Consider the following 15,217-nt stretch of genomic DNA (forward strand, 5'->3'; position numbering starts at 1 on the left):
TGGGGCGGAAGAAAAGCGGCGCTTGAGCTCCCGAAAGGCCTCCACAGCATCAGGGGACCAATCAGCAACATCAGCACCCTTCTTAGTCAAATCAGTCAATGGTTTTACAACATCAGAAAAACCAGCAATAAATCGACGATAAAAGTTAGCAAAGCCCAAAAATTTCTGAAGACTCTTAAGAGAAGAGGGTTGCGTCCAATCACCAATAGCCTGAACCTTGACAGGATCCATCTCGATGGAAGAGGGGGAAAAAATGTATCCCAAAAAAGAAATCTTTTGAACCCCAAAAACACACTTAGAACCCTTCACACACAAGGAATTAGACCACAAAACCTGAAAAACCCTCCTGACCTGCTGGACATGAGAGTCCCAGTCATCCGAAAAAATCAGAATATCATCCAGATAAACAATCATAAATTTATCCAAATAATCGCGGAAAATGTCATGCATAAAGGACTGGAAGACTGAAGGGGCATTTGAAAGACCAAAAGGCATCACCAAATACTCAAAATGGCCCTCGGGCGTATTAAATGCGGTTTTCCACTCATCCCCCTGCTTGATTCGCACCAAATTATATGCCCCACGGAGATCAATCTTAGAGAACCACTTGGCCCCCTTTATACGAGCAAACAAATCAGTAAGCAGTGGTAACGGATATTGATATTTAACCGTGATTTTATTCAAAAGTCGATAATCAATACACGGCCTCAAAGAGCCGTCTTTCTTAGACACAAAGAAAAAACCGGCTCCTAAGGGAGATGACGAAGGACGAATATGTCCCTTTTCCAAGGACTCCTTTATATATTCTCGCATAGCAGCGTGTTCAGGCACAGACAGATTAAATAAACGACCCTTAGGGTATTTACTACCCGGAATCAAGTCTATGGCACAATCGCACTCCTGGTGCGGAGGTAGTGAACCAACCTTGGGTTCTTCAAAAACGTCACGAAAGTCAGACAAGAATTCAGGAATCTCAGAGGGAATAGATGATGAAATGGAAACCAAAGGTACGTCCCCATGAGTTCCTTTACATCCCCAGCTTAACACAGACATAGCTCTCCAGTCGAGGACTGGGTTATGAGATTGCAGCCATGGCAATCCCAGCACCAAAACATCATGTAGATTATACAGCACCAGAAAGCGAATAACCTCCTGGTGATCCGGATTAACACGCATAGTCACTTGTGTCCAGTATTGTGGTTTATTACTAGCCAATGGGGTGGAGTCAATCCCTTTCAGAGGTATCGGAGCCTCCAGTGGCTCCAAATCATACCCACAGCGTTTGGCAAAGGACCAATCCATAAGACTCAAAGCAGCGCCAGAGTCGACATAGGCGTCCGCGGTAATAGATGACAAAGAACAAATCAGGGTCACAGATAGAATAAACTTAGACTGTAAAGTGCTAATTGAAACAGACTTGTCAGGCTTCTTAGTACGCTTAAAGCATGCTGATATAACATGAGTTGAATCACCACAATAGAAGCACAACCCATTTTTTCGTCTAAAATTCTGCCGCTCGCTTCTGGACAGAATTCTATCACATTGCATATTTTCTGGCGTTTTCTCAGTAGACACCGCCAAATGGTGCACAGGTTTGCGCTCCCGCAGACGCCTATCAATCTGAATAGCCATCGTCATGGACTCATTCAGACTCGCAGGCACAGGGAACCCCACCATAACATCCTTAATGGCATCAGAGAGACCTTCTCTGAAAATCGCCGCCAGGGCGCACTCATTCCACTGAGTAAGCACAGACCATTTGCGGAATTTTTGGCAGTATATTTCAGCTTCATCTTGCCCCTGAGACAAGGACATCAAGGCCTTTTCCGCCTGAAGCTCTAAATGAGGTTCCTCATAAAGCAACCCCAAGGCCAGAAAAAACGCATCCACATTGAGCAACGCAGGATCCCCTGGTGCCAATGCAAAAGCCCAGTCTTGAGGGTCGCCCCGGAGCAAGGAAATTACAATCCTGACCTGCTGTGCAGGGTCTCCGGCAGAGCGAGACTTCAGGGACAAAAACAATTTGCAATTATTTTTAAAATTTTGAAAGTGAGATCTATTCCCCGAGAAGAATTCAGGCAAAGGAATTCTAGGCTCAGACATAGGTGCATGAACAACAAAATCTTGCAAATTTTGTACCTTTGTGGCGAGATTATTCAAACCTGTAGCTACACTCTGAAGATCCATTTGAAACAGGTGAACACAGAGCCATTCAAGGATTAGAAGGAGAGAAAGAGAGGAAGGCTGCAGTATAGGCAGACTAGCAAGTGATTCAATTAAGAGCACACTCAGAACTAGAGGAAAAAAAAAAAAATTGTAGCAGACTTCTTTTTTCTCTCCTTTCTCAGCCAGTAATTTAACCCTTTTTTTGGCCGGTCAAACTGTCATGATTCTCAATGGCGAGAGAACATAGCCCAGCATATATGAGAACTAGCTCTTGGAAGATGGAAACTATACTGACCATGAACTAAACCTGCCGCACAACTAGAAGTGGCCGGGTAGCATGCCTACGTTTTTTTAACCCTAGATGCCCAGCGCCAGCCGGAGAACTACCTAATCCTAGCAGAGGAAAAGACAGTCCTGGCTCACCTCTAGAGAAATTTTCCCAAAAGGCAGACAGAGGCCCCCACATATATTGGCGGTGATTTTAGATGAAATGACAAACGTAGTATGAAAATAGGTTTAGCAAAATCGAGGTCCGCTTTCTAGATAGCAGGAAGACAGAAAGGACACTTTCATGGTCAGCAGAAAACCCTATCAAAACACCATCCAGAAATTCCTTTAAGACTCTAGCATTAACTCATAACACCAGAGTGGCAATTTCCGATCACAAGAGCTTTCCAGACACAGTAACGAAACAGCAGCTGTGAACAGGAACAAAATGCAAAAACACACAAGGACAAAAGTCCAACTTAGCTGGGAGTAGTCTAGTAGCAGGAACAAGCACAGAAGGCTTCTGATTACATTGTTGACCGGCAAGAAACTGACAGAGGAGCAAGGTTATATAGCGACTCCCACATCCTGATAGGAGCAGGTGAACAGAGGGGATAATGCACACAAGTTCAATTCCACAAGTGGCCACCGGGGGAGCCCAGAATCCAATTTCACAACATGCTACCTTGCTGGTTTCTTCATTACCTTGGGATACCCCACCTGTCTCCGGATCTACGTCTCTTCATCATAAGACTTGTTTCCCTGGATCTGCTCTGCACTCGTCTCTGCTGCTGGACTGTTCCCTGCTAGGAGGCCTGGCCTGGTCTCCAGGTCTCTGGACCTGACATACCTAGACTTCCACGGTCTGTACATGTGCTTACTGCTTATCCAGCTCTGTCTGCTACTTACCTGCTGTGTCATAGCTGTTTACCTGCATACCATCATAAATATTCTTTAACTCTTAACCTGTTGTCTCTCGGCCTCTTTTCTGACCCATGATACTGATCTCCACTGCACTTAGCACTAAGTTTATAACAGAATACTCAAGCCCAAAAAAAATGGAGATCTCTGGGTCAGATTCTATGGAGGTGCGATTGAAAAAACTTTGCTCTTTTGTCTCTGGACTTCATGGGGAGCTGCAGGCTATAAAAACAAAACTGGGGCATTAGAATCGCAAACTAATCATAATGCGAATGTGGCCAATACGTCTATTCAGGCCTTAGCGTCTCGACTTTCAAATGTGGAGACTACAGCTGCAACCATGGTATCTGCTCCAATCCCAGCTCCTGGTCCGGCTTTTCCTAAACTCCCACCGTTCAGATTTGGTGGTGAAAGAGAGAAATTTCGGGGGGTTTTGAATCAATGTCAGCTGTATTTCTCCGCACGTGCGGCCCAGTTTGCAACTGATCGGGATAAAGTGTTGACTATAATTATGTTGCTAACAAACAAAGCGTTAGCTTGCGCTAATCCTCTGATTGAGACTAATGATGTGTGCTTGAATTCCCTGAAAGACTTTACTGCAGCAATGTGTCAAATGTTTGATGACCCTAATCGGAGTATCACAGCTGAAACCGCACTACTGACACTACGTCAAGGGAAGCGTCCTGTTGTGGAATACGCAATGGAGTTTTGGAAATGAGTGCTGGATACTACATGGTGCGATTCAGCAAAATATGCAGTGTTCAGGAGAGGTTTATCTGCTTCCATCAAAGATGAACTAGCTCGAGGTGAATCGCCTACTAACTTGGCTGACTTTATACATCATTGTATTTGGATTGATATTCGTCTCACCGAACGTCGTCAAGAAAAATGGGCTGATGCTAATCATAATAACTTTATGCCTTTTCCATCCCCCACCAAGGAGGCGCTGACTAAGACTTTATCTCAGACAAAGCTGGAACCTATGCAGGTTGACGCAGTACGGAGGAAACCCATCGATGCACGTAAGGAATATCATTTCAAGGAGAATCTGTGATTTTACTGCGGTAAATCGGGTCACTATATTTCAGAGTGCCCTGGGAAAAATCGCAAGTCCGCAGCTGCGGTAACTGGACTTGACTTTTCAGATGTATGTTCAGTGTGTTCTCTTCCACACAGACAGGAAATATCTGCTGAAAACTTTGATTTTCCTGATGATTCATCGGTAACATCATCACCTGTGGACATAGCCTTACTTTCCGTAAGTTCTACCACGGCGAGGAGGGATTCGCTCTGCTGCGTTTCCATCAAAATTTGGGTGTGTTCCTGCTGGATCACCTGCTCCGCCATGATAGACTCTGGAGCTTGCAGCAATCTCATGGACATCTCCTTTGCTGAAAAACATGGCATACGCTCACGAAAAAGAGACTCTCCTGTGTTTATGGAGACCGTGGACGGGTCTCCACAAATATCTGGGCCTGTGAAACTCGAAACAGTCCCTCTAAAGATCCGTATGGGCGCGGATCATTCTGAAAATATGTCCTTTTTGTTGATTTCTTCTCCTAATTTTCCTATTTTAGGTTTGCCCTGGTTGCGGCTGCAAAATCCAACTATCAATTGGACAACAAAGGAATTACAGTTTCCAAATGAATCAGCGTTGTCTGGAGAGCTGGCTCCAGTGAAAACAGCAGTCACGGTCGACTCGACATTGCCAGTAGAGTATCGGGACTTTAGTGATGTGTGTGACAAAAAAATGCGGATAAATTACCGCCACATCGGCCATATGAGTGCCCCGTGGAATTATTGCCTGGTGCCGCGATTCCTTTCGGGAGTATTTATCCAATGTCTGAGCCAGAATTAAAAGCTCTCAAGGAGTACATAGATGAAAACCTAGCTAAGGGGTTTATATGACCATCTTCCTCCCCAGCAGGTGCTCCAATCTTCTTTGTCAAAAAAAAAGATGGCTCACTCCGACCATGCATTGACTACCGGGAGCTCAACAAAGTTACAATCAGGAACTCTTATCCACTCCCACTAATTCCCGAACTACTTGAGAGAGTGCGACATGCCAAAATCTTCACAAAATTGGATCTTCGTGGAGCGTACAATCTAGTACGGATTCGTCCTGGCGATGAGTGGAAAACGGCTTTTCGGTCACGTTATGGACATTTCGAGTACCTCGTTATGTCTTTCGGTCTCCGTAACGCACCGGCTACATTCCAGCACTTGGCGAATGATGTTTTCAGGGATATACTCGATATTTTTGTTGTGATTTATTTGGATGACATTTTGATTTTTTCCAGCAATATCGAGGACCATCAGTGACACATGAAAATGGTTTTGGATCGTCTACGGCAGAATCATTTATACATCAAACTGGAGAAATGTGAGTTTCACAAAACAGAGATTCAATTCTTGGGATATGTTATTTCTCCCCAGGGTCTCAGCATGGACGCAAGTGCAGCGCCCCAGAGTCCTGGTCGTTGCAGTACTGTGGCTCCGCCACTATGGGGAGCTACGGTACGTCTGATGGCACTGAAGGAGTTCATCTGATCAGGTATCACAGACACCAAGATATTTCACAGCTGGGCCTCCGGGGGGAGCTAAGGGTGCTATTCATTAGGCCACTCCCCACCATAGTGGGTAAACTGGGGGTCAGGCAGGAAGCTAGATCAGAAAGCTGACTGGGTTGGAACCAGGCAACACCTTGTGGCAGAGGGTGTTGTGGGGGAAGATACAGTAGGGTCTCTGTCAGGGGTGGGATCCTGACAGAGGCTTGGCAACAAGAACGAACGTAACGGGACCGTGCCTGCTCCGGGTAGCGGCGGTACCCAAGAAAGGACTAGAAGAGAGATAGATTGTGCTGAGTGAGAAACGAGATCATGCAAAGGAGAAACACCAGTAGGAGTCGTGCTGTAAGACCGGAGCAACACCCTACTGAGGAGCACTACCGGTGGCTGGAACGCCGAGGGAGAAGAATAACATTCAGCTTCAAGCAATACTCCAAACAGCGGCAGGACAGTCAGTTTAAGGCGGGCTGTCTAACACATCACCTATGCAGTCTTGGGGGGCAACTTGTGGAGAGGTGCGACTCTAGGGTCCCGGAAGAGCTCCGAGCCTACCCGTCAAACGGGTGCCGTCCCAACCAGAACATCAGGGAGGGACGGAGGATTAGAAGAACATCATCATTTAATCGAGTTGTGAGGGAACTTAAGAAACAGACACAACAGTTGTGGGGACTTTCCGTAAGCACAGCAGGGAAGGACCACAACACATAGCGCTAGAAGGAAGGCACCGATTTCCACCTGTGAGGAGAACTCTGGAGGTGCCATCGGACCGGCCGGACTTGCGCAGCCTGGGGAACCGTATTCTGGACTGTGGACTCAGAGATCTTCAGTAAAGAGGTAAAGAGACTGCAACCTGGTGTCCTCGTTATTTACTGCACCGCACCACCACTACCATCATCCACACCTATCATTCACTGTGTGCCCCACGGCAGGATCACGGACCGGGGCCTAGCCGCCGTGACAACCCCAGAGCAGAGACTCAGAGGCCCGGTACCGGGTACCCCTCGACCCTGCGGCAGTGGGGGCGCTACACAAGCAAGACACAAGCCATTCAGGAGTGGCCAACTCCCAAGTCAGTGAAGGAAGTACAGCGATTCATTGGATTCGCCAATTTTTACAGACGCTTTATTAAAAATTTTTCAGCGATTGTTGCACCCATCACTCAGTTAACCCAGAAGAAGACACCATTTGTCTGGTCTCCCCAAGCTCAAACAGCATTTTCTACGTTGAAATCTAAATTTACGACAGCTCCCATTCTTGTCTACCCTGATCCAGACAAAGCCTTCATATTGGAAGTGGATGCCTCGGACTGTGCTGTAGGGGCCATACTCTCGCAAAGAACAGGTGAGAAAGATCTCTTGCATCCGTGTGCCTTTCTCTCGCAGAAATCGTCACCCGCAGAAAGGAATTACGACGTTGGCAACAAGGAACTGTTAGCCATCATAACCGCATTTAAGGAATGGAGACATCTGTTACACAGAGCATCCCAACAGATTGTTATACTCACGGATCATCGGAATCTCAAATTCATGAGGTCGGCAAGATGTCTGAAACCTAGACAGGCTCGATGGAATCTTTTTCTTAATCAATTTGATTTTGTCATTTCCCATAGGCCGGGCTCTCGTAATAAGAAGGCTGATGCACTATCCAGGATTCATTCAGATGAAGCGGCTTCGTCTTCAAGGACCATTCTTTATGAGAAAAACTTTGTAAGTGTCTTGCATAATCAGGATCTTCTAACTGAGATTAAGGAGGCTTATGCTGCGGATTCACTTTTGAGTCAACCACCCACTCAGGTAAATCTGACTTTCAAGAATGGACTTTGGTTTCAAGGACAGCGTCTGTATATCCCAGAAACAGTAAAACTGAGTGTGTTGAAATTAATGCATGACTCTAAGTTTGCCGGTCATAGGGGAGTTCAGAAAACTCAAGAATTTCTGTCTCGTTTTTTCTGGTGGCCGACTTTTCGGAAAGATGTTCTTCGGTACGTGTCATCGTGTGAGGTATGTGCCATTTCAAAAGTCCCTCGTTCTTCACCTACAGGACTGTTGCAACCTCTGCCTATTCCATCTCGTCCCTGGGGGTCTATTTCAATGGATTTTATTGTGGAGTTGCCTTTGTCACAGGGAAAAACCACGATTCTTGTAGTAGTTGTCCGGTTGACTAAAGCTGCTCATTTTATTCCCTGTGCTGGTGTCCCAACAGCTAAGCAAACAGCGGATCTTGTTGTGCAAAATGTTTTTCGTTTACACGGAGCTCCGGATGAAGTAATATCTGATCCTGGAGTTCAATTCACCTCACGGTTCTGGCAAAGCTTCTGTGCTGCTCTGGACATCAAAGTAAAATTATCATCTGCCTTTCATCCACAGTCTAACGGCCAGATAGAGCGGACCAATCAAACCTTGGAGCAGTATCTGCGTTGCTATGTGTGTCATCTACAAGACGATTGGGTGAGTCTACTTCCGTTGGCCAAGTTCACGTATAACAACTCTCAGAATGCTTCCACCAAATTATCTCCGTTCTTTGCTAACAAGGGATATCATCCCAGTATTCTCCCTCGACTCCCCATAGACATGTCTGTGCCTGCGGTTGCTGACCGCATTGCATCTTTACAGCAAAATTTGGATGTTCTAAAAAACACCTTAGTTTCAGCACAGGAAAGATTCAAGAAGGCAGCAGACAGATTCCGTAAGCCAGCACCAACATACAAGGTAGGAGACATGGTCTGGCTCTCAACAAAAAACTTAAAACTCAGAATTCCGACTTCCAAGCTGGGGCAAAAATATGTTGGCCCATATAAGATCAGCGGTATTGTGAATCCAGTAGCCTGTCGACTCAAGTTGCCTAACTCTTTAAAAATTCATCCTGTTTTCCATGTTTCCCTGCTTAAACCAGCAGTGCCTAATTCTTTTCCCGGACGCACCTCTGCTCCTCCTGATTCAGTCCTCATTGACGGGCAAGAGGAATTCGTTGTGGAGAAAATCTTGGATTCACGGATTCATAGGATATGTCTTCAGTATCTGGTGAAATGGCAGGGATACTCGGTTGAAGAAAATTCCTGGGAACCTCTGGAAAACATCCATGCTCCCCATCTGATCAGACTGTTTCACAGCAGATACCCCAATAAGCCAGACTTAAGATCGTCCAGAGGACGTCTTTTAAGAAGGGAGTAATGTAATTATTTGGACTGTACATCTTTCTGTCTGCCGTTGCCCTCAGTTCGGTTACTTTTGCCCTTACCTAAGATGGAGTCACTGGCCTCACAGGGGCCATCTTGTTTCCTGTCAGACTTTCCCTGTTCCTGTCTGTGGTGTATATAAGGGAGCTCTGTATATTTCTCATTGCTTGAGTATCTTGTTCCTGGACTTGTGATCAAGCTGGAAGAACTGCTACCTTGCTGGTTTCTTCATTACCTTGGGATACCCCACCTGTCTCCGGATCTACGTCTCTTCATCATAAGACTTGTTTCCCTGGATCTGCTCTGCACTCGTCTCTGCTGCTGGACTGTTCCCTGCTAGGAGGCCTGGCCTGGTCTCCAGGTCTCTGGACCTGACATACCTAGACTTCCACGGTCTGTACATGTGCTTACTGCTTATCCAGCTCTGTCTGCTACTTACCTGCTGTGTCATAGCTGTTTACCTGCATACCATCATTAATATTCTTTAACTCTTAACCTGTTGTCTCTCGGCCTCTTTTCTGACCTATGATACTGATCTCCACTGCACTTAGCACTAAGTTTATAACAACTCTTCTCTGTTTCCTGTGTTGTGATTGTGAATCCGCTGCGGTCGCCTCTTCTAACACCGACCATCGAAGATCAGATCTTTTATGTAGCAGGTAAAAAAGCACAGCCCACAGTCATACATGTAGTATGATGCACAGCCCACAGCCATACATGTAGTAATATGGCCATGGACTCTGTGTACTCAGTGGTAAAAAAAATCATTGTATTCACCTTCCCTCCCCTTTCGCCGCACGGCATCTTCTTCTGGAGCTGGCAGCGGACTTCAGCATGATGTAAACAATAGGGGCGCATGATGTCACTTCCATGCACCCCTAGTCACATGCAAGCAGACGTCAGCTGCTGGCCACTGATTTGCCGGCAGTGTGTATTGCAGCGCACTGACCTGATGGGTCTTTGCACTGCAATACACTTCAGGTGAATGTTAGTCCAAAAATGCACATCCAGCTGAAGTAGGGGCTGACGTTGCCAGGCCCCTCTCTTGCTGGGCTGTTGAAACGATTGTTAAGCCCCCAAGTATAATTCTCCCACAGTGCCTCCATCCACCACATACAGTATAATGTTCTCATAGTATAGCCATCACCCCCACATAAGGTATAACCCCATAGTACTGCCACCCTCCACACAGTATAATGTTCTTACAGTACCTCCATTTTCCCACACAGTATAAAGTTCCCACAGTACTGCCATCCCCCCACACACAGTACAATGTTCCCACAGTACCTCCATCCAGTCTGTGTATCCCATGTGGGACCCTGAACATCAGCAGAATAATGTCCAGTTTGGTTGCCCTTAGTGAAGCCGAGGGACATAATTCCACAAGCAACACTGGGTTCTGGCATCCTCATGACACGCCTGCGCATTGGGCATGTGTGCATTTCAGCGTGGGGCGCTGGCACTTTCGGTTTCCGGCATTGGTATTTTACCGCTCCTGCATAACCAGGGCGGAAGTGTTCCACTGTTGAACACACAATGCTAAACAGCATTCCTACTGGCAGGTTGGAATGAGGCTGAAGTTGGTTTCTTATTCGGAGCTGAAGTTGGTTTCTTATTCAGCAATTTTATCTTTTCTGTTTATAGGTTTAACAACAAAAAAAAGCATCAAAATAATAAAACACAATGCAGCGAGGCTCCCTGGTGTGAATACACTTAAACAGCTACAAAAACAATAAAACTGGCACAAAAATGGGTATCAAAGTGGGAACCAAAGAGCGTTGAAGAAAGTGTTAAATGCCTTTGGGCCATTGATATCACAGTGCATACATATAGAACAGGGAGCCCACATCAAAACCAGGTTTCTTCAGCCTGGCCCGAATGGGTTCTGGGCATCAGAACTTGCATCAAAGTGGACTAACAGCCCATTTTCACAGATTTGAATAAGTAACTGATGTTTTTAAGGGGGTAAATGAATTTGGGCCACTGATCTGACACTTAAAATACACAGATAGTGATGCCCTGCAACAAACTCGGGTCACTCCAGCCTGGCCCAAATGAGTTCTGGGCATCAGAACTAGCCTCAAAGTGGGCAGACAATCAGTTTTGGCCATTTGAATAAGTAACTGGTGTTTTTAAGGGTTAAATAACTTAGGCCACTGATCTGACACTTAAAATACACAGATAGTGATGACCTGCATCAAACTCAGGTCACTCCAGCCTGGCCCAAATGGGTTCTGGGCACCAGAATTGGCATCAAAGTGGGCAAACAGCCCATTTTCACAGATTTGAATAAGTAACTGATGTTTTTAAGGGGGTAAATGAATTTGGGCCACTGATCTGACACTTAAAATACACAGATAGTGATGCCCTGCAACAAACTCGGGTCACTCCAGCCTGGCCCAAATGAGTTCTGGGCATCAGAACTAGCCTCAAAGTGGGCAGACAATCAGTTTTGGCCATTTGAATAAGTAACTGGTGTTTTTAAGGGTTAAATAACTTAGGCCACTGATCTGACACTTAAAATACACAGATAGTGATGACCTGCATCAAACTCAGGTCACTCCAGCCTGGCCCAAATGGGTTCTGGGCACCAGAATTGGCATCAAAGTGGGCAAACAGCCCATTTTCACAGATTTGAATAAGTAACTGATGTTTTTAAGGGGTTAAATGACTTTGGGCCACCAATCTGACACTTAAAATACACAGATAGTGATGCCCTGCATCAAACCCAGGTCCCTCCAGCCTGGCCCAAATGGGTTCTGGGCACCAGAATTGGCATAAAATTTTGGCAAACAGCCCATTGTCACAGATTTGAATAAGTAACTGATGTTTAAGGGGTTAAATGCCTTTGGGCCACTGATACCACAGTGCATACATATAGAACATGGAGCCCCACATCAAAACCATGTCTCTTCAGCCTGGCCCAAATGTGTTCTGGACACCAGAATTGGCATCACAGTGGGCATACAGCCCATTTTCACATATTTGAATAAGTAACTTATGTTTTTAAGGGGTTAAAGGACTTAGGGCCACTGATTTCACACTAAGAATACACAGATAGTGATGGCCCGCATCAAACCCAGGTCCCTTTAGCCTGGCCCAAATGAGTTCTGGGCATCAGAACTGGCATCAAAGTGGGCAAACAGACGATTGATTTTCACAGATTTGAATAAGTGATCTTTTTAAGGGGTTAAATGCCTTTGGGCCACTGACCTGACACCATTGTTACATGCATTTTGACATGAAATTCATGTCACTTTAGCTTTTCCCAAATGGGTTGTGGCCATGAGAATTGGCATCAAAGTTGGCATCGATTTTGATGATTTGAATAAGTAAGGCTGGTTTCACATTTGCGGTTATGTCCGCAGCGTTTCTGACCCATACATCCGCATGCATCTTGATTTCCTATCTTTAACATTGTAGACGCAGGTGAATGCGTTCGCCCGCATTTGCTTACGCATGCGTTTTTTCGCAGTGTGCAGCTGGGCACGGCTAACGCACCATGTTGGAATTTTTGAGGCGTCAAATTTCCATCAAATATGCGCAGGCATGAGCATGCGGATGAGTGCATTAAAAAAAACGCATTATTGTCTATGGGAACGCATGCGTACGTATGTCTTTGCGTACGCATGTGTTCGATACGCTTGCGTACTTCAGACTGCGCATGTCCAGGAACTGATTTAGACATGCCCATTGAGACATGCCCTCCTGGAAATATCAAACGCATGTGTGACGCCCCAGGGTCCTGGTTGTCACAGTGGCATTGCTTTCCTCACGGGGAGAGTGATGTAAGATTCCTCTTAACAGGTAATTAGCACATACAACACCGTTCTGACTCCAGGCCTGAAGGGGGAGCTCTACACTCAACTTCAGGGGAGCTGCTGTCTCTGGTCAGGAGGAGGAGTTAGGAAGAGTTAGACAGTTGGTGCCAGATAGCAAACTGGAGCAGTCTGAGGCAGAAGGACGAGTAAGGGGCTGTACAGCCTGAAGTGCTGTAGCCCCTGAATAGCGATATACAGAAGGAAGAACAGCTTTTAGTGAACGTGCCAGAGAGTGAAGCACAGGAGAGTGACAACAAGGGAGAATAGCTGCGAGAGGGCTACCTCCCTGATTGAGCGCGGATACCGGTAACCAGAAGACCGAGGTTGTGTCATACTCTAGGAGGCACAGCAGAAACCGGTAGGACAGCTAGACAACACATAACATGTCCGCCCTAATGCCCAGGAGACACAGTGACACATAGAGCCCAGGTCATGATAGAGACCCTGTAAAAAGGCTCAAGTCACCTGTCATACAGGTTTGTGTCCCACTTCACTAAAGGACAGAGATAACTGAGAGGACCTTGCTAGGAAGCCATAGGCAGTAAGGAACTACACCACAGCGCTAGAAGGAAGGCTTTTAACTCCACCTGGTAAAGCTGAACTCTGAAGTCGCTTCCAAGCCGGCCGGACCCTGCCTGTACCTGTGATCTGGTGCCCTGGACTGTGGCTGCCTGCAACCATCAGTAAGCCAGGTAAAAAGACTACACAACTGCGTCCTTCGTTCTTTACTGCACCACTCACCATCCTCCATCTATTCACCGGGAACCATGGGGACCTACTTCACCTGTGGGAAGTTATACCATCTGGCTGCCATAACATCACCCCAGAGGACCCCTTTTAACAGCGTTGGTCACCTCTGACCGAGTAACACAGGTGGCGTCATGAACTTTCTTTATTTCAAAAACCCCTTTACAAAGACTTTCCCTTTAACATAGGCACCCAGGGCCACGGACCGGGTCGCCGCTGCCGTGACACATCCCTTTAAGTACCGGACCCGGTACTAAGTATCCCACGGCCCTGGCGGGCGTTACATTTTGGCATCACGAACAGGATGGACTGATCCAGCAAACGGGTCTTGTACGCCTAAGAGACTGTGATTTATTGAGAAACTAGAGAGACTTCTAATGAGCTTTTAAAACATTGCCATCAAAACATCTCCATACTGCGCCACACGGTGCGCGCACTTTGTTTTCAAAATAACTGCCAAAAAACAGCCACCAGAAAGAGCGCCGTGAGGATCGCAGGAAAAGAGGGGTGTGCCATTGTGTGCTGAGCCTGAAGTGAGAGCCGCAACGGAGGACGCCGTGCAGGAGAACCGCAAGTGAAGACGCTGCAAAGACCTGGATGGGGGACTGGAAAGAGTGACTAACCGTGCACAGGAGAAATCGCTACAGACTCTGGAGGAGAGACGCCAGCCAAACTGAAGGTTAGCACGGGGGAATGGAAATGTCGGACCTGGGAGGAGAACTAGCGGCGGTCGCAGCCGCAAGTCCCATGATGCCCCCAGGCCCATTGGTTGTCGCAGCCGCAGGTCCCATGATGCCCCCAGGCCCAGCGGTGGACGCAGCCGCAGGTCCCATAATGCCACCAGGCCCCGCAGTGCCTGCAGCTCCTGGAAATAGGCCAGACCCAGCCACAGTAACAGCTCCTATTGTGCCGCTATCCATGCACTATATACCAGGAGCGGCCTGGCTGCCACAATATTCAGGGGAGCCCCACACCCTTAATGGCTTTTAAAGGGAACCTGTCACCCCCAAAATCGAAGGTGAGCTAAGCCCACCGGCATCAGGGACTTATCTACAGCATTCTGCGGTCCGGCCCGGAGCCTCCCATCTTCTTACGATGACGTCCTCTTCTTGTCTTCACGCTGCAGCTCTGGCGCAGGCGTACTTTGTCTGCCCTGTTGAGGGCAGAGCAAAGTACTGCAGTGCGCAGGCGCCGGGAAAAGTCAGAGAGGCAAGTCTTTATTCATTACATAGTGGAATGTGTTGAGAATAATAAAACATAAAAATGATCAATGTAAATCAAAATGAATATCCCATGGAGGTCTGGATTTGTAATGATAATCAAAATCAAAGTGGAAAATCAAATTACAGGCAGATCCAACTTCAGTGGAAATGCCTCAAAAGAATGATGCTCAGTAGTGTGTGTGGCCACCACGTGCCTGTATGACCTCCCTACAATGCCTGGGCATGCTCCTTATGAAGCGGCGGATGGTCTCCTGAGGGATCTCCTCCCAGACCTGGACTAAAGTATCCGCCAACTCCTGGACAGTCTGTTGTGCAATGTGACGTTGGTGG

The 15,217-nt window shown here is 46.8% G+C and overlaps 1 protein-coding gene across 2 annotated transcripts in view; it reads left to right on the top strand.

The window, feature by feature from the left end:
* The window catches only part of LOC143764698 (uncharacterized), a 103,896-nt gene that overhangs the window by 65,861 nt on the left and 22,818 nt on the right, over nucleotides 1-15,217 (top strand). Inside the window, exon 1 of one of the 2 annotated variants that reach the window (XM_077250548.1) lies at nucleotides 9,663-9,755. The exons of the other annotated variant lie outside the window; for it this stretch is intronic. The gene's annotated coding sequence lies outside the window, so the exon portion shown is untranslated. Of the gene's footprint in view, nucleotides 1-9,662; nucleotides 9,756-15,217 lie in introns of those variants that run through there. 2 annotated transcript variants of the gene reach the window in all.

Source organism: Ranitomeya variabilis, chromosome 4 (genome assembly GCF_051348905.1).
Source record: "Ranitomeya variabilis isolate aRanVar5 chromosome 4, aRanVar5.hap1, whole genome shotgun sequence".
NCBI classification, from domain to species: Eukaryota; Metazoa; Chordata; class Amphibia; order Anura; family Dendrobatidae; genus Ranitomeya; species Ranitomeya variabilis.